The sequence below is a fragment of the Cavia porcellus genome, unplaced genomic scaffold, assembly GCF_034190915.1.
Source record: "Cavia porcellus strain 051 isolate PalLab524CR breed Dunkin Hartley unplaced genomic scaffold, mCavPor4.1 scaffold_1, whole genome shotgun sequence".
In the NCBI taxonomy this organism is placed as follows: domain Eukaryota; kingdom Metazoa; phylum Chordata; class Mammalia; order Rodentia; family Caviidae; genus Cavia; species Cavia porcellus.
Window position 1 is genome coordinate 180,272,932 of NW_026947484.1, and position 20,257 is coordinate 180,293,188.

The window sequence follows — 20,257 nt, forward strand, 5'->3', positions numbered from 1 at the left end:
TGGCTAATTGTGTAGTTTTTAAAATTATATGTTACAATGTAATAATAATAATAAAGTACACAACATATGTGATGCTATTCAATCATCCTGAAACCACTAGTCTCACCTGCTGAGAATTTCTCTTCCATAAAGCTGTCTTTAGTACAAAAAAGTTGGGAACCATTGGCTTAGAATATCTCCTACGTCTTTGGTGAACTGTTAATAAGCAATAAATGAACCTCTAATCTTCAGCCATTTTAGGAACCCTTGTTATGGAAGCATCTCTAGTTTATGTCAATATAAAGAGTTTCTAAAAAGTGATCAAGAGCATTATGAAGGCCTTTCTGGATCTAATGTAGTTAGTTACTTCTCAGAGGCTAATCTTAAGCAACCTTACAGACAGAAAGAGATAGCTACAACATTTGTACCAAGGCTCTGACATACAGAGATGTCTTCCTACTTCTAGGCAGCATTTGTCAAATATAACAATACCAAGGGTTTTGTGATTTAATTTTAAAGCAAAGATGACATAAGATATTGTTAATCATCCCCAAAGCTACACTGAAGTTTGGATAACTCAAAAAATGACCTCATAGCATATTTACATAGTAATAATTACTACCATTTAGTAAACTGCTGAGATTTCAAATGTTAGTGGATAACTGACAGCCTCAGCCAATTTCATCCTTATATTAATCCTACAACATTTAGATTATTATCTTCGATTTACAGATAAGAGAACAGACTTACAAAAGGAACATGGTGGGCTCCGGTTTACCCAAGTCATTTGGAGAAAAGTTAGGACATACATCCAGATATGTCTGACTCCAAACCCACTCTCTCTTCACGAAACTATTCTGTCTTCTAATATCCATAGGAAACATAGATGAAAATAGAGTCTTAACTGAAAATGTTCATCCTGAATGAGGAAGTGAATGTAAAACATGGCAGAGACAGGGAGCACACTCATTAAATATGCATTTCTGGCTCTCTATTTCCCAGTCTCCCCAGTAATGAGTGTGACCATACAATGAGCTTTGGCCAGTGGGCTGACAGGTGTTACGTGGAGGCTGAAACAGCTCAAAACAGGTGTGTTTCTTCTGTTGTGTCAGTCCCTGCTTCCCTAGGACGCACACTTCAGTTGGTAGGGCTACAAGATGAAAGAGTATTCATTCTACAAGTAAAAAATAAGCCCTATAGAAAAATTTAAAAAATTAGGATATATAATAGTAACTCTTTTCGATTTCCTATTAACTTGTTTTGAAGTCCTGTAATGCTCCCACGATCTTGTTTTGACTGATTAGACTCTGTTCCATTCTGTGGGATAGTATCAGGTCCGAGGGTATAGGCAACTACTTTGAAGGCAGTAAGATTCACTAAGATGCCCATTCTGGTTTGACTATTGTCTCCTTTGGAAGTCCTGTAATGTTTACAATGTCTAAGTTTTATTGGTCTTGTTCTCTACTGTTTTGTCCAACTTTATAATATCTAATGAGATAGACAAATCTTTTTAAGGAAACAAGAGACAACGTTGATAACTATTGTTAATAACCGTATACTCTGTTCTACATCATGTGCTAAGTCTATCCTTGGTTTTCACTGACAGCTTTGTTCTGCCATATTTGACTTTATTCTCCCCCCCCAAAAAAGTAATAAGAACTAAGGAGTAATAAAATCTAAAATGTGTAAATTTTGTTGTAAAAAGAGAGGAAGGGGAAAAAAGAGCTCTAACGGATATAACAGCAAGTGTGTATAGGGATGTTGAATAGCTGACTATATTAATGTTTTTGGATCATTGAACACAGCTGTTTGTAGTCTCTCTGTTTGAATGTCTACTTTGTATTCTTTGATACTGTGATTTGAGCAACTATTTCCAAGATGATAATATGTAATCTATTAACAGGTGATTTCTTACTGTTATGCTTTTTTTTTGTAGTTCTGTATTATATGTAACCTTACACTGCTTTGTTTTGTTTTGTGTTTTTCTCTTTTTCCTCTTAAATAAAAAAAAAATAAGCCCTATTATGCTAAAACAGGGTCAAATGCACTGTGGAGACGTGTGTGTGTGTGTGTGTGTGTGTGTGTGTGTGTGTGTGTGTGATCATGTTATTAGATCACAGGTTAAAACAACTGCATTTAAACCTAATGGTTTTTACACAGTTTGATCATGCATCTTTGTATGCCTCACTTTTACTAGTTTAACTTGCTAGTTACCTTTTTTAAAGGCATGCATGTATCAAACCATTGCCCAGAACTAAAATTAGGACATTGATGATAACTTCCACATAACTATAAGGTTCTTCTGCCAACAACCCCCTGCCTTCATTCCCACATGGGAAACATCACGCTAAATTCTTTTTTCCACCCTAACTTCTATACAAACGTTCCTCATTTACTGATCAAGTTCCATTCCAGTGACTAGATCTTTAAGTGAATCAGTCGCTAAATGAAGAATTGTATATAGTATGTGCATTACAATATTCAGAACAAAGAAATGGTCAAAGGAAATGTCAACTTGATGACTTCACTTTTATTTGCATAATTCTTACATGCAGTGCTGTAATGCCTAACAGAACATAAAACTACAACGTTGTACTGTACATACAATCAGCAAAAGACATTGAGCTCTGTAAGCAACATGTACAGAACTGTACAAAAAAAAGATGGGTCATAAATCAGAGGTGGGTCATAAGTCTAAATAGAACCCCTAGGTAATACTCCCAGTTGTTAAATGGGTAAGTCACTAAGCAAAGAAATATCTATATTCTCCATTCCCTTGCTTTTCTTAATATACAATTTTGTTGTCTATAACTATATGCATTCCTAACATATGTATGTGTTATGTTTTAGTGTTTTTAAATTTATAAAAATGGTTTCATGGCGTAATTAATCAACTGAAACCTAATTTGTTTGTTTGTTTGCTTTGAAGCATTGTCTCACAATGTAGCCCAGGCTGGTCTCAAACTCACAGTGATCCTCTTGTCTCAGCCCCCTGAGTGCTGAGATTACAGATGCATGCCACACTGGCTAATTATTTGTATTTGCTAAATTATTTTTAAGATTTATCTGTTTTGTTGAAAGTTGCTATACTTTAACTGCTACATTCTGAACTGTTTTCTGTTTCTTTTCTTGGATTTGTCTTAATAATGCTTCTGTGCAGATCTTGAGGGAACTTACTGGATGATCACATCCATTCATTACGGGATCTAGAATCCAAGCCTCAGGCAAACTTGAAGCAGTGGAAACCTGGGATTTCAATTGGCCTATGAACCCTGGCTTCATCCTTTCCAAGTCAGATTCAGAGAATGTCTCCCCATCTATAAAATTGTCACCCTTCTTGCTGTTTCTACTGTAGTGTGACAAGGAGTCAACAAGATAGAGTATTTCATGAGTTCTTATAAACTATGTAAGTGTTATCATAAATGAGAGAAAAAAATCCTTCAATGCTTTTCAAAGTACACACACATTGGTCTCTATTTCAACTAAAATCCACACCTTTGTATGTAAGGCCGTATATCTATTCTAGTGCCCTCTGCACAGTCATCAGTAGGATGACGAGCAAATTGGAATCATCCCTCTCCTCTGCCAGATGTCTCCACTCTTTTTAGTCTTTAAGGACTCAGATGATACTCATTACTGTCTTCCAACAAATTGCAGGTGACGGCGATTCAGAGCTGGGTGTATTTGTTCAGGCCGTGCTTCTTTGCCCATTGTGCGTGTGTGTGGACGGGACGTTGTCTGAGCTTCAGTTTGTACTGCACAGACCAGTAATAATAATAATTGAAATACTGTGGACTTCTGAGACAGCCAATCCAGGTTTTTAAACCAACAGTAACACTTATCTCAAAAGAGGTGCATAAGCTCTGAGTCTCTGTTCCCCCATCTGCAGAGCACAATTCTTACAAAATTGAATCAGATTAAGGAAGATGTACACTAAGAAAAGCTCTTAAACTAAGCAAGTGCTTGACAAATACTCATGTTTCTTTTTGTTTTTCTTTACTTGGTAGTCAGGTTTTATAGAAACATTTGGTAAAAGGAGAAGTAATATCTGAAATACCCACAGTTCTCTGTGTAATGAAACAAAGCAAGGTCCATATCAGAAGAAAAAGACTTCAGGCCTGAGAAAGATTTGGGCTTTTGCTGTGATTTGGACAAACTCACAGGACAAAAGTCCCGTGTGTTAAGTGGGTTTGGTTGCCAGTCTGTAAAACTGTTGGGAGATAATAAACCCTTTAGGAGGTGTGGCCTGGGTAAGTTGTATCACTGGGGATATTGAAAGCCCTAACCCATTTCTCTCTCTCTCTCTCTCTCTCTCTCTCTCTCTCTCTCTCTCTCTCTCTCTCTCTCTTTCTTTCTCTCTCTGTCTGTTTCCCCCCCCCCCCCGGTTCCTGGCCACTCTGAGGAGAACAGGCCTCTTCTGTTACATATTTCTGCCGTGATATGCAATGCTGCCATGGGTCCAAAGCAATAGGGCCAAGCAACAATGGGCTGAAGCCTCTCAAACTGTAACATGAAATGAAACTTTCCTGCTTTGAAATGGATCATCTCAGGTATTTTGTCACAGTAATGGGAAGCTGAATAAGACAGACTTTCTAGATTTTGGTTTTGGCCAAAGCAGAGACCGACCATTCCTTGTGTGGTTAGAGAGCAGATACGCATGAAGGAACTGACACAGCCTGTGCTGGACAGTCAGGACAGCTGGGAAGTAAAGTCAGGAGACTTGGCCATGGTATTTCAGGATGAGAAGTCAGCTAGGGAGGAAGGGAAGACCCACTTTCAAACAAGGGAGAGAAGCTGCTCCTGAAGGAGGCTTCCCAGAAGGAGGAAAGGTTCTCTGACACCCTTCACCTAAACAATAAATCATTCCAAGAAGTGCTAAGGATCAGGAGCAGTCAAGAGTATCAAACTACCCACCCAGCAGATTATTCAGTGACCACACTCTTTAAAAAGCAAATCAAACTGTCATAGATGATAAAACAAATTAGATTTGGGTAGCACATTCAGAGAAGGCTCAAGCTTTTATATTCTAGCCCAAGATTTTGCCATCGGCCCACGGGATGACCCAGGAGCATTTCAAACTGTAATGTAGGTGAGAACAAGAGAATAACAAATAATAAAGCACTTTCAGTGTTGCGAATCAGGCTGTAGCTAGAGAACGGGCCATAGTGTAGTGTTAGCCACATTTTTTTTTTCATTGACAGTAATTAAATTTTAAAAGGTAAATTCAATTCCTCACTCGCATCAGCCACATCACAAGTACTCAGCAGCACATGTGGCTAGAGTCTACTACAGTGTATGATCAAAAAATACAGTGAATGATAAAATGTTTTTAAATTGATTACAACAAAACATACATTGCCATTAACTTCCCTTGAAATACTTGCCATCACTTTAAATACATACCCCGACATTCTGGCCACATGCTGGAGCAGTTCTGGAAGTCCCCTTTTCTGCATATCATGGCTGCCTTGATGCCCTGAATTCATTCAAAACATTGACCTGTCATATCATTGTGATTTGGCAGAAGAGCTGAAGTCAGACAGCTCCCAATCTGGTGAATAGCGTGGATGAAAACACACTCCCCATTTGGAGTGTCTCCGGTCATCAAGCTGTAGAATGAAAATCCCTACGTTGCTGAAAGGCTGATGTGGTCAGAGCTCTTCAGCTCCTAGGAGTAAGTCGGGGACTGGAAGGTGACAGCCAGGATCAGATGCGATGGCTAGGCCTCTCTCCATCTCTCATGTCACAGTCCACACATTAGAAGAACACAAGTCTCCAGGGAGATTCCGCTTTAGAATGAAGGCCAAAGACAGAAGAGTTAGAAGGGCCAGAGCCCACGGTCACCCCAAGTCAGTACCCTCGGCAGGACTATTCAACAATTGCTTTCTCAGCCCAACAGAGCCCAGCCTCTGTGTGTAGGCCACTGCCCCGAGAGCACAGGATGCGTTAGATATGGCCCTTCTGTGAGCATACTAAAATCTGACTTAAAAAAAGAAATGTGCAAAAACTTAAAAAGACTCTAATCTGCTAACATGGCACTCTTGTTGAACGCTATGGTGAGTTTAGGTTTTTGGGGGCCAGCAAGAATCTGAGAAAACATTCTCACGTTGTGCATCAGTGCTTAGCACCAGAGTATATGACTAGGGCGCAGCCCTCCGCCTCCAGAGAAGGGAGGACATTGCCATGTACCAAGCATGTAGTCTTGATTCCATTCCCTCTCCTCTAGAGCTGCCAGATTTAACCATTTAAAAAGCACAAGGCACTAAGTTAAATTTGAACTTCAAATAATAAATAATTTTTAATATAAGGATATCCCAAAGATTCTATAAAACATACACTAAAAATTATCCTCTATTTTCTGTAATTCAAAATTCACAGCATATTTTCTACAGCACTGCTGTACTTTTACCTACCTGGCAATGTTCCTGTCATGTTTCTGCTTCATCACCTGTGATGTAGGGGTAAGAAAACCCACCTCCCCACTGAAGATTGAGTTAGATGAGGGGTGGAAAAGTATACCACGGAGGACACAGTCAGTGAAGACCAGCTCTCCACGCTTCCTTATGTCCTCACAGCACACAGCAAATAACAGAATGGAGTAGGAAAGATGTGTCCTGCCCAGGAAATGGCTTTCTGGAAGCTGAGTCTGAGAAAGGAACAGTTCCCAACATGCTCTTCTGCCTGCACAGGACTCCCAGGTCGATGTGAAGCACATAATTTTTTTTAAAAATGAAGACGTCTTATATAGTGGCACACATCTGTAATTCTAGCACTCTGGAAAGCTGAGGCAGAAGGATCACAAGTTCAAGGCTAACCTGGGCAGCTTGGGAATGTAGTGAGACCCTGTTTCAAATAAAAAATGAAAAAGGGCTGAGGATGTAATGTATGTGAGGGCCCTAGGTTCAATCCTCAGGATCTGGGGACAAAGGATGGCAGCATTTACACTGTGGGCACAGACTGACCTGTGGGATTTGAAATCTGAATACAAACACTGAGGTGAGATCTCTGTTTTAAAGGAAGAACACTAACATGACAGGTGGGCACTCCATGGGAGTTTACATCACTAAAATCTCTACAATGAAATACCAACTCCTAGGCCACTGGCCAATGACATGAAATCAGAAACCTAAGATGCCATGGTAAAGGAGATAAAGATGGGAAACAAAAACTATGGGGCCTGAAAAACCTTACTATTGAAGAGACAGACAGTGGATCTAGGGAAGGAGATCTGGTCCCAAAGGAGCACATCCGGGTGCTCAGCCTGTGCCACCATGCTTAGTTCAGGAAAGCCCATCAGGTCATTTTGCTCCATGCCTAGGTCAAAATAAAGCAAGAGCAGCAGAGTGATCTAGAGGTCCCAAGGAGGGAGAGCTGCGTTTCCCTTCCTATCCCTCACTCCTAGTCCATGAACTGAGAAAGTTTATCTTCAGTTGCCGGGCAACCCTCTCATGTTTTAGGTGTACCCTACCATTTAACACTGCACACTGTGGAAAAGGAATGGTATTTTGTTGGGTCTGTGGCTATCTTCTAAGAAATTACATTGTTATTTTCCATAGGTATTAATTTGATCTGTGGGGGTACCCGTGGATATAAGATACTGAGAGACAGAAGACTAGCTTTAAGAAAATTAAATTATGGTCAAATTGTAGGTGTTCATCTGATCCTTGGGCCAAGGAAAAATACACTAAATTGAGAATCACAAAGGTACTGAACTAAGAATCACATTTTTGTCTTTAAATCTGTCAGTAATGATAAATAGAGCTAAGTAAGAAGTGTGGGTGTCAGAGTAGGGGCGGATAAAGGAAGAGCTTCGCATCCATTTCAGAGAAGTCAACTGTTGGAACAGGTTGAAAGTTGTAAGAATCAAAGGTTAAGGCAGCAGTTCTCAAAAAAAGTATCTACAAACCTCTAAGTTCCTTAAGACTGATTCTCAAGGTGGGATCAAGGTGAGGTCAAAATAGGTTTCATAATAATACTAAGTATTATCTACTCTTAAAAACTTCCTCATAGGTATACAGTGGCTTCATGGAGGTACATGACATTTTCCTAATTATCTAAAAAAGTTGTCAAAATATTCCCCTGTTCTCCATTCTATACAGGAACCCAACTCTCATCTATTAAGCTAGATACTAAAGAGAGCTGCAAAAAGATGTTAAACAAAGGCATTATTCCCACTGAACATTTTTGAATTCTACATTCATTCTTCATAAAAATTTTCATTTATGTTAACTTACAATAAGCTTATTTTTATTTGTCAATGAATTAATAATTTTCTGAATTTCTTGATTTTAATTTTTAGGTAGATATTGATAACTCTACATAAAATAAAAAATTTGGGGACCCTCGATAATTTTTAAGAATGTAAAGGGGCTCAGGGACTAATGAGCTTCATCATCATTAATTTGGGTGATGATAAAAAAGCAAAAAAGCTGTGAAAAGTACATTCAACTCATGAAGAAAATAGGATTAATTCTTATGGAGCTAGGGACATTTTTTTTAGTGGACACAAGTAAGACACATAAATCAAAGCCCAATGAGCAGATTTCAGCTTAGTAAAAACTTTTCAAAGCCTTAAGCCATAGTGAGACAGAAGGGACCGCCTTATCAAGGAGTGAGCTCTCCATCCTTGGAAGCATGTAAACAGTCTGACGATCTGGCAGGGGTGGTGCAGAAAAGAAGCTGACTACTGAAAGAAGTTGTGATGGGATGGTATAGCTGGGGGCTTCAGTGATTCCTGAACAAACTAAGCATCCAATCGGAGAAAAAGCACAAAATTGTATTGTATAATTAAAAGACAAGATTTTACTGGCTTGATCCTGTCTCTCTCTCTTGTCAATAAACGGCTCCGAAGCTGCACTCGAAGAAGTCATCTTGTGGTGCCTTTCTCTTTTGCACCAGGATCAGCCACTAGCAAAAATCTCCCCTGCTCTACGCCATATGACCCAAAGGTTAGGTGCTTCACAGAGGAGACTCTAGCAGGTGACAGGAACTGCCCCAAGTGACCAGCTGGTAAGTGTCATATCCTTCTGACTTCAAGCACAATCTCCATCCCTGGTCTAGAAAACGGACAAGCATCCAAAATGACGTCGCCCAGGTCCTCCTCGCCTGGGGCTCCTGTGCAAAGAGACCGTGCAGCTCTGCTCCTGCTGTTGTTCCCATAGAGTGTCTTACCCCAGACGCAGCCCCTCCCCTGGGAATCCCTTCCAAGGAAAACACCAGACTCTGAAGAAGCCCTAACCATGCACCTTTCCCTGGCACAGTCAAGAGCTGTTTTGAGCCATGTGTGAGTCTGACATTCCCATGCTGGGAGCCGGAGCCAGGTGCCGCCCCACCCATCCCAGTGCAGCCTGCCTTCCGCCTCTTTTGAGTGGCACTTTCACCAGCCTGCAGCCGTCCCTCCTTGGGCACGGATCCCATCAGATTTTACAAGCCAGGCAGGGTCAGGCCTGGTGAAGACATGAATGGGAATGCCCAAAACAACAAAGGCGGAAGGCACTTTGCCTTGGGAGATGGGGTGAGCCAAGCCATGTGCTGTAGGTCACAGGGCAACCTGGGCAAGTCTTGAACTGGATAGCAGTGACCCCTGCTCAGGACAGACCTGCTGAGATTAACCAGATCTCAGAAAGACAGAATGACTTTCAAAGTATGGCAGATCATCAGGAGACAAGCTAGTGTCTGGCAACTATTCATAGAGCAAGATGGGCAAACTTTCTCAGTAAACAAAATAATATAAAGCCAAAGAATGAATATTTTGGGCTTTGTGGATGCAATGGCTGTAGTGTGAAAGCACTCTATCATTGATATGTAACTAGAGGAACATGGTTACATCTCCCAGAAACTGTATTAGTGGGCACTGAAATTTGAATTTCATATAATTTTCAAATTGCACAAAATATTATTCCTGTTTTCACTTTTTAAAAACTTTTAAAATCATAGAAAGCATTTTTAGCTCATAAAACAGAGGGGTTTTATTTGGATTGCGGATGACCATCTCTCAGCCTCCCTTGTGTGCAGTGCTTTGAGAACTATATATAGTAAATGACCTATTTTTATAGATTTTTAAAGCTTTCTTGGTTAGACACTTATAAATTTATATCAGATTTGGCCACTATAAAAAAATACAAGTGCTACAAAATAAGTCCACTGATGAAATTGCTACCAGTGTTTCTAGTCCATGTTCTGAATACATGGACTTGTTCACTAAGGACTGGACTCTCGCAATGTGTGACCCACAGTGTGGGTGACCCTGTAAGTCTAAAGTCATTGCTTGTTGGTATGAAGCCAAAGAGCACATCAATTATTTAGATTATCATCTCGTACTTTTGAAGAGGTTAAGGTTTATGGTTTATACACACTGGTTTGTTTACCAGGTCTTAACAGATTTTTGGTTGTCCCCACCATGGGTTCTAGGAGGCATACTCAGTAAAGAACTCTAATTTGATCATGGTAACCATCACTAACTTATTTTTCTGGTTCTGTCCTTGGCCTCTATCTTCCAGTTCCCTCCCATCTGCTTAGGTGGACTATGATCTGCTGTTCGTCTCTTTGCTTACTCTGGTCCCCAGACTCACACAATAGCTTCTACTATGAAATATCTTCTACTGTGTCCATACCTACAGCAACAGGCTGGTCACTCCTCCTTTCTCTCCTAAGCATCATGTCTACCCTGAGATGAACTGGTCCTAACTTCCTCCACCATCTTCCTGAGAAGAGCAAGTCATGCAAGCCAATGCCCAGTGCTTCTTTCTCTTGCAGGATTCAAGAGAGAAACTTTTCACATTTCCACAGTCCGTTTTGCAGCCCCCTGGGAGGAGCCACACCATGGGGTTCTCTGTGGTAGAGGCTAAGTTGTGCCAGACAACTCAATTTGTAACAAGCTTGAGAAACCAACTCTTTTCATGACAGTGTATTCTTTCACAGGAGGGTACCTCGTGATAAAAGATCCAGCTGACTTCAAGTTGCATACTTGAGTGACTATAACAGAAGATAACGCAAGGTCCACTTAGAGTAGGAGATGATTCCAGTGGCTCAGATATTATTTAGTTGAGAGGTTTCCCCCACTGCATCTCATAAGCCCTTTGCTAGTGTAGGAGCTTGATATTTTTAAATCATCTTTTCACATGCAATAAAATTAAGTGCATCTTTTTTAAGAGTAGTTTGATAAGTTTTTGAAAAAATTCACACACCCATGTCAGCACAGTTACAATCAAGATAAACATTCCCATCAACCCAGAAAGTTCTGTTGTGCCCCCAGTCCATTTCCACCTCTGATTCCAGCCCCAAGAAACTTCTGTCTGCTGTCTGTCACTGTAGATGCATCTGTTCATCTCAGAGTTTAAGGTCAGTGGAGTCATGTGTACAGCATGTACTCTAACTGTGTAAGGTTTCTTTGACTCAGCATAAAAATTTTGAGATCCGTCTACATTCTTGCTTCTGTTAGTAGTTTGCTGTTTTTAGGCTGAGCTAAATCTCATTGTGTGAAGACAGCACAACTGTTTATTCCCTCACCAGTAGATTGGCATTTGTATAATTTTTACTCTGACAGTCTTGTGAACAATATTGCAATGCCATTCACTTACAAGTCTGAAGCAAAAGTATGTTTTTATTTCTCTTAAATAAATACCTAGGAGTCAAACTGATGAGTGACATAGTAAATATGTATTTGAATTTATTTTTTAAATGCTAAAACTCTTTCACATTTTTAACCATTTAACATTCTTGTCAAGTTATATGAGAGTTCTGATTATTCTGAAACCTCACTAACCCTTAATATTTTATGACCTTTCATCTTTGCCATTATAGTGGGTGTGTGTAGTGGTATCTCATTGAAGTTTTAATTTGAACTTCTCTGATAATTAATTTTATTACATGGTTAGTTGTCATTCCTGTATTCTCTCTTGTAAAATGTTTGTTTAAATCTTTTGCATGGTTTTTTAAAATTAGGGCTGTTTGTCCTCTCACTATTGATTTGTTATGTGTGTGTGTGTGTGTGTGTGTGTGTGTGTGTGTGTATGAAAAAGAGAGAAAGAAAAGAAGGAAGGAAAAAGGAAAAGAAGGAAGGAGGAAAGAAGGGAGGAAGGAACATACAATAATATTCTGATTATGACAGCTGATTGTTTATGTGAACTTGATTGGATCATCCTCATTTTTAGCTAAGCATTTTTCCTGGGGATGTCTATGGAGGTTTATCCAGATGTGAGTTACATCTGAATCTATGGGCTCAGTAAAGGAGATGGCCTTCTTAATGTGGGTGGGCACCACCCAATGCACTGAGCATCCCAGCAGACCAAAAGGCCAAAAAAGCTAGAACTCCCTGGGCTGTTTGAGGTAGAGTGTCAGTCCCTGCCCTCGGACTCAGATTTACACTTGTGCTCCTTTGCTTCTCAGGCCTTTAAACTTGAACTGAACTATACCACTGGTTTCCTTGATCAAAGCAAAGCAGACTATCCAGCCTCTGTAATCACATGAACTGATTCCTCATAATAAACCTCACAAAAATAAATACACAGTTCTTGTGCATTCATGTATAACACACACACACACACATATATATATATATATATATATATATATATATATACACACACACACACACACATACATACATACATATGTCTTGTAAGACTTATAGTTTTACATTTTATTTTTATGATCCATTTCAACTTAATTTGTGTTCTGTGAAATATAAGATCAAGGATTTTTTTTCCAGTGTGGTTTTTCAATTGTTCTAGTGCCCTTTGCAAAGATCATCCCCTTCCTCTTGAATCACCTCTGTCCTTTTGTTGAAAACCATCATCTGTGTATTCTGGGCTGTTTGGTCTGTTCACTGAGCCACGTGTCCATTCTTAGACTAATATCACATAATCTTGATTATAGCTATATATTAACTCTTGAGATTAAATAAGGCTTTAATCTTGAGCTTTTGCAAAAACATTTTAACTTGTCTTCATCTTTTCATTTTTAAGTAAATCTTGGAATAATGTAAAAAATAAAACATTTCCTATGAAAGTCCCATTGAGCCAGATTAGCAGGTTTGAATGATGATTCTGGAATGTTGGAGGCATATAGACGAGGAATCCCAGGTGGAGGACACTGGTGCTCTCTAGGCTGGGGAGCACAGACGCAAGAAACTGGAGAAAGCGACCTCAGGCACTGCCTGTGTCCATGGTGCTGGGGGCAAAGGCGCACGGGGCCTATAGCAAGAGCTAAGCCACATGTAGACACCGCATGCCACCAAGGCCAGGGGCAAGCTGGAATCTCAGAGATTCCTTTTCTGCTTAAACAAAATAGCAATATAGACTACTCAAGTTTTCTATAAATTTGGTATATTGATTAAATATGCTTAATATGCATAATTTCTTTTTGTAAAGAAAAACAATTAGAATAACCCATAGCTTATACTACGTGAAAAACCAAGATGGAAAGAACAAATTCTGCAAGCATGTATGTCTGAACTTCGTCCCTTTCTTGTCCCCTCAATGCCACATGCAAAGTTGAGAAGAGTAACATCTGTCTCTCAGGAGTAGGAACAGATGCCAGGAGGCACTTTGTGTGGTTTGAACCTATGGTGGCCCAGCCCAGAACTGCTCAGCCCTGCCTGTCCCCAGCCATGGCTCACACCAGGCTCATGATCACAGAGCGTCCCTGGCTGCCACAGCCACAAGTTGTAGCATCCCTTGACACCGCCAATTAGTCCACCCACAGCAATGCCAGGCCTCAGCATGGCTAATAGGAAGCCTATTATGTAAAATCTGCACTGCACTGGTCTTAGCCCAAACTGTGGACCCCGTGAATGCCTCTAGAGGGTACATAACTCAGCACATAGTGTGGAGAAGTTAATAGTCTTGAAATAAACTCTGTTCTTCATGAGAGTCAGGAGATTAGAAAGAATAGAAAAAATCACAGTGGTTCCTTGGGTCTTTCTGAGATTTTCCACAGGACCAGGCATTATGTTTCCATGAAGCTATGGCCAGCTTGGTAAATTAATTACCATTTTCTATTTGCTTTTCCTTTTTCTCATCCTCATTTCCTTGCATTTTCTTCCCTAATACATTTGTCTGTAAAACATCACTGTAAAATCTTTGCTTGTGACTCAGCTTTACCTCTGCAATCCAAGCAAGTTGCTAGGATAAAGGCCTAGTACATAGCAGATGATCAATGAATCCTGTCTTCTTTCTTCCTTTGTAGCTGTGTTTCCTTACAGGTTTTCATGAAGCTCAATTAAGTTAATACATGGATTAGGTTTGTAGCACAGCAGTAAAACACTTGCCTAGTATTCATGATACATGAAGTTTGATCCCTAGCAGAGAAAAAAACTATGATAATATATAGGGATAATATGTTTTTGTAAAGTCTCCACCTATGCTGTGCCTGTGTAAGAGCATCATTGCAAAGCAATTAACACCATCGAGTTAACCAATCGAGTGGCTTTGCTTTCACAAGGTGAATGGGCACACATGTTCCTATTCACCACAGGGGAATAATTGATTTTACTGTTTTGTTTTGTTTTGCTTTGTTTTGTTTTACCAGCTGGATTACATTGAGAAAGTGGGTTCTTTCCTCTGAGCCCCAGTTTCTTCAACTCAAATATCTAATTTGTGACATTGTTACGAGGTGTTAATAAAATCATGGGTGTGTAAACTCTTTGCTCTGGTTTACAGAGTTTGCTCTATAAACTCTAAAGAGCAAGAGAAAATTAGTGGGATTATTGTTAATAACTGAAAGGGAACAGCTAATAAACACTTGTGGGGTAAATGTCTCCCTGTGAAATATAGAACACTAACTCAAACAATGGTCAAGGTCTTGATAGAAATTAGTCATCCACACTGATTCTCAATTTGAATGGAAATTAGAGGTCTTCTTCCTGCTGGCTCTAATCATCACTTCTCTGGATACTGCAGATGCAGTCCAAATATAAGTTAGGAAAAACCTACCCTTCGAGTGAAAAATATAATACAGTCATTTATTTAGTTGACATAAGAGTGAGTTGTTGACTATCTCAGGGATTTATACTTCTCATAACTGATATTTGTTATTTTTATATATTTTGATTCATTTATAATATACTATTTAATCTGACCACCAATCCTTTGAGGTAGATGTGATTTTTCTCATTTTCAGTTGAAGAAACTAAGATTTAGAAAAGTTTGTCAACTTGCCTCAAATACCAAGGTGATAGTTTTGTGGAACCGATACTTGAAAGTAGATCTATTTCATTCCTTCCTCTATAGCAGACTGCAGCTGAAGTACTGTCCTTTCCATTATAGCTTGCCTATCCTTTTTCAAATTGTGCTCTCTACAATCTACTTGAGAACAAAAACAGATTTCTAGAACCTAGGAAGAAGTGTAAAACCAAAATCAAAATGACACACTGATTACCCATCAGCCAGAGAGGGAAAACACCAAAAACCATTATCCTGGTTGTTCATTCATCCCCATGCTACAAATAGTCCCACAGTGGTTGATTTAAACCTTTTTTTCCCCAGAAAACCAGCATTACTTAAGGGAGCCAAGATATTCAGAAGCCAAATCAGTGACTTTTTTTCTGTGTCTAACGAAGCTATGAAATCAATAGATAATGTCTTCTCAAAACTGCATTTTCCTATGAGCTTTTCTTCTTTAAACCCATGGTAGCTGCTGTCACCTGCAAACCCAGACATGGGCCCAATCAATCTATAAATACAAATTAGGATGAAAGGAAAACATAGAAAGAATGATCATGTTGCCCTTAGCTGTTCCTATTTTCATTTTATCCATGGCAGTGAATTTCCTATTGCATACTGATCACTCTAGAAGACCCAGCATCTTGCTTTGGAATCCTAATGACCACACAAACACTGCCCTTCCCCTGCTGCTTCAGGAAGGAACCAGAAATAGTGCATACCAACTATATTTGGAATATTGCGTTCCAAAATGAGCAAGTTTGAGTTTAAAAAAGAGAACTTGTGTTATTAGAGCAGCATACCCAGAATAAGGAAACCAAATAGTGGGGTCCGATGCAGGCTTCCTGGAAGTGCTTTCTTATACTTCCAAACAATTTTTGAGCAAATCATCCATACCCAGAACACCGTGATAGGAAAAGAGAAAATTAGCAAAGTATTATGGGCCACGTTTTATGCTCAGTACTTTGGTAATCTCCTTAACATCCCCAGCACACTGATGAAACAACTGAGAAATAGAGAAATGACTTATTTGGGGTCACATGTGGCTTTCCCCATGCTTCCATCTCTTTCCATTGCATCATGCTGCCTTTCAGATGAAAGGAAAGTGAGAAGTCAGGAGGTCAAGTCATGAAGAAGTGATCCAACACACTGAGCAGTGCCACCCCACAGAAGGAGATTTCTGCTTTGAGTGAAAAGCCCTTCCTACACTGAGACTGTGAGCTCGCAGGTTGTAATTCCTCATTATTTGTACAATTTAAGGACAAGAAACTGGCATTTCTGAAGTTCTCCTGTATGCCAGGTATACAAACTTCCATCATGTGTCATCACTTTGAGTCTTCATGACATCCAACTCTCACCTTGATAGATGGGGAACATGGAAGACCTCACTCATATCTATATCTACACAGGACAAGGTTAATTTCAAACTTTGTTTGCAATGCTTCTATGACAAGTATCTGAAGAAAAAAATTGGATAACTAAGCATTAGTCCTGGACACCAGCTTGTATAAATGACCTGTTGGCTCATGCTCAGCACAGGGCCACTCTCCCTTCCAAGAAAACATCAGACAAAACCAGAAGACAGAAAGAAAAGCGAGGGAGAGAAGCCAAAATGGGAAATTCATTTTTTCCTAGCCTAAGGGATGGAGAGTTTGAATCTTTGTTTTTGATTTTAGGATTGGCATTTTATTTCTGTTTGTATGTCAATTGATGGAGTGCCAGACACAGAAGTCATCTTCCCCCATATTCAGGTCATGCTCTGGTGAAAATGGACACCGAGGAGCAGAGACTCATGGAATCCCAGGATAATTCTTCTGAGTCTAGAATTGGTAGATGCTAGACCTGGATCTTCCTCCAGTCTTAATCACTGATTGTCCCACTGTTAACCAGCCTGGTGTCACCCAGGGGCCACAGCCAGATGGCTACGGAGAGTAGAGGGAAAGTGTCTGCCCAAGAAGTAGCTCCGTCAAAATGCACAGCTTCTAGACTTTAGTTAAGGAAAACTGAGAAGGTGAGAAAGGGAGGAGGAGGAGGAGAGATGAAAAGATATGAAGAGAAGACCAGAAAATAAAATGGTAGAAAGACAAGAGAAGAGGAATGAGATGACTGGGGGAAAGGGGGCAGAAGACAATCAAGGAGGCCAGCCCGAGAGGGGCTGTGTAGATAATCAACAAGGTATGTGTAGAGGAAGTAAGCATGGAAATTAAGCACAATGGTTGATATATTGTGTCAATATGCAAGGTCTAGAAGCTTAACTAAATAACTCAGCAGCTCTACACCCTAGAGTGTAGAGGACATGCCCTTACTGCTCTAAGACGTTATTCATCATGTTAACTTGAGAAGTTTAGCAGCTTAAGTGATTCAGCAGGGGCCAGGGTCCTTACTCTGTAAACATCCTCAGCATGTGCAAGAGGAGGTCACAGATTGTGAGTATAAAGGACCTGGGGTGGGGTAACTTGCATACAGTAGAAGGGAAATGATGAAGAACTGATTGTTCATTCTTCAGAGGAGCTGTAATCTTTACTTTCAGGTTGGACATCATTTCCTGGATTCTGGCACAGACTGTTGGGCTTGTTCCTGGGACTCTTTAGCCTTCCAGGATCGATTCTTCAGTTGTTCACTGCAGACCCATCTGCCTCCTGATGTGGAATTTCACGGCACACTGCAGTGAACTCCAGCCCTTGGGCTGGGCCCTTCAGCCTCCAGCGTGCAGACACTTCCTCATCTGATTTCTGTGACTGACCATCGTTAGCCAATCTTGTAATTTCTTATACATTTGTATATCTTGTGGTATATCCATTTCTCTAGTAAACACTGACTGATACATCAAGATAAGGAAGAGTTCAGTTAGAAAGTGAGAAAAGGAAGCTTGAAAGAAAAGTTTGGCTCCAGAAAGCAAAGAGAAGCATTACAGAAAATTTAGAAGAAGTGAAGATGGAGAAAGAGAAGAGCCATGGTGAAGTACTTTGTGAGCATTGTACCATTTTATCCTCACTCTAGGCCTTTATGGCAGAGAAAGTGACACACAGAGGCATTAAATGTTAGATGTTAAATTCTGTGTTCAGAATCACTCTAATAGCTGAGCTGTGAAGCAGAGTTGAATTTCAAAGCCCAGGCTCATTGCTACTACACTACTCTCCCCTCAAGCATCGCACCAAGCCAAACCCACCAGCCGGACCCTGTCATCACCTGCCAGCACTCCATGCCCCGGTGAGCCAGGTGGACCTTCCCCAAAGGCTCTCACCTCCATCAAAGTTCTTGACTTCTTCATCTAAATGCAGACCCTAATGAGAAGGTGTTACAGGCAAGAAATAGGAGCCAGATGTTTTCATATGTACCTAAACTGATTGTGCTGTTTAATCAAAGTGACAGAATTTTGGTCATAATTTTGTCCTATCTTTGGTCCTTAGCTCAGTAAGTAATTTTAACTAAGCTGGGAAATCTTTTGCCATGTAGGTGAAATCACTGCTCAGGTTCCTCATCTTTATGAGCACCTGCTAAGTGCCTAGTGTGGTCTCCTTTAAAACTCAGAAGCCAGCCAGATGTTGAGGCACACACATTTAATCCTAGCACTTGGGAGTCTGAGGCAAAGAGGATCACCAGTTTCAGGTAAACCTGGACCAGTTAGCAACTTCAAAGCCAGCCTGGACTACATAGTAAGACCCTGTCTCAAAATTAAAAAAAAAAAAAATATATATATATATATATATATATGAGATACATATACATATACATCCTATAAGTTCTGTAAAGTATCTACTATTATCATATTGTTTCAGAGAAGTTAGAGCTCCGAGAGTTCAAATTACCATCCAAGATGCTTTATGGGCATCTGCTCTAGTGCTCCCCTTACCTTGAGTAGGTAAACAAAGAGTAGAGAGTAACTGTTCTACTTGACAAGAAGATTCTATAGGATACAAACAGAAAACAATTTCTTTCTTATCTCCCTCCATTAACAAGGCCTCACCAAGAATTGCTTTCTCTACCCTCAGAAAGGAAAACTCAGATGGGCCCCATAACTTTTCTAGACATTCTGGATCATAAGCTTTTCAGTTTCTTTGGTCTGCAAAAAACACTCTCATTTTAATAATTAAAAAGTCCTGTCCAGGATAATAATCAACAGGACAGCTGAGTGTAGTATAAATTCTCTCTCCTTGGCCTGAAGTTCAAGTATCACTACAGAGGTAGTGGGTACTAACTACAGTGGGGAGGGGAAAGACATCACTCTGGTGCCAGGTAAAGTGACTTTGGTCGCATTATTTCTACACCAGTGGGAATCACATATGGATCGCACACTAAGAGGACTCACGCTGAGCTCTCCAAGGCATCCTGGAAGCCACTAGTGTTGGCTGAGATCTCTAATGCCTGTCTCTAAGCATGGTCAGTGTGAATGAATGGCATCTGGCTTTAAAGTCTGTGACACTTGGTGCTTCTTATTCACCCAACACATAGACCCAAGAGTTCTACTCTCACATCTGCAGTAGAAGCATTGAAAAGCACTAGAATAGGCCCAACTTTGTGTAATTATATACATAATTATAACACAGAATTAGTATATATTTAGCAAGCATTTCTTTATTCTACTTAATTGAATCACTGCTCATGGTCATGCTCAAGAAAGCTGACATACAGCTTCATAGGAAGACACATGAGTGGGTCACTTGATAAAACATAGACTCAAGATTCAGACAACCAAGATAAAATTTTCATTAGTCATCAGGAAGGCACTGGCTATACTCATTCCAACATCCTCCAGGGAAAAGAGTATTCTAGCCAATAGGTTATGATGCTAGTATCAGGCTGACCACATCAGAGTGTGGGTGGGGGAAATGTATCCCCAAAACATCAGGCTGTCTTAGCAGAAGATATCTTAAAATCACCCAGCCAGCTCCCCTTACTCCTATTACATGCTTGGCAAGTAGATGAATGGTTATTGACTCCTGGATCCCATTTCAAAAGATCAACACCCAGTGAGGCTGACAGAGGAATCTTTAAAGATTAGAACAGTGGAAGATGGCAGATCAGTAAGCAGCAAAGTAAAGAGCCTCTCTGAGACAAACAGATCAGATGCTGGAATAAAACATCCTGGAGGAGACTAGATGGAAGGAAGTGGATCC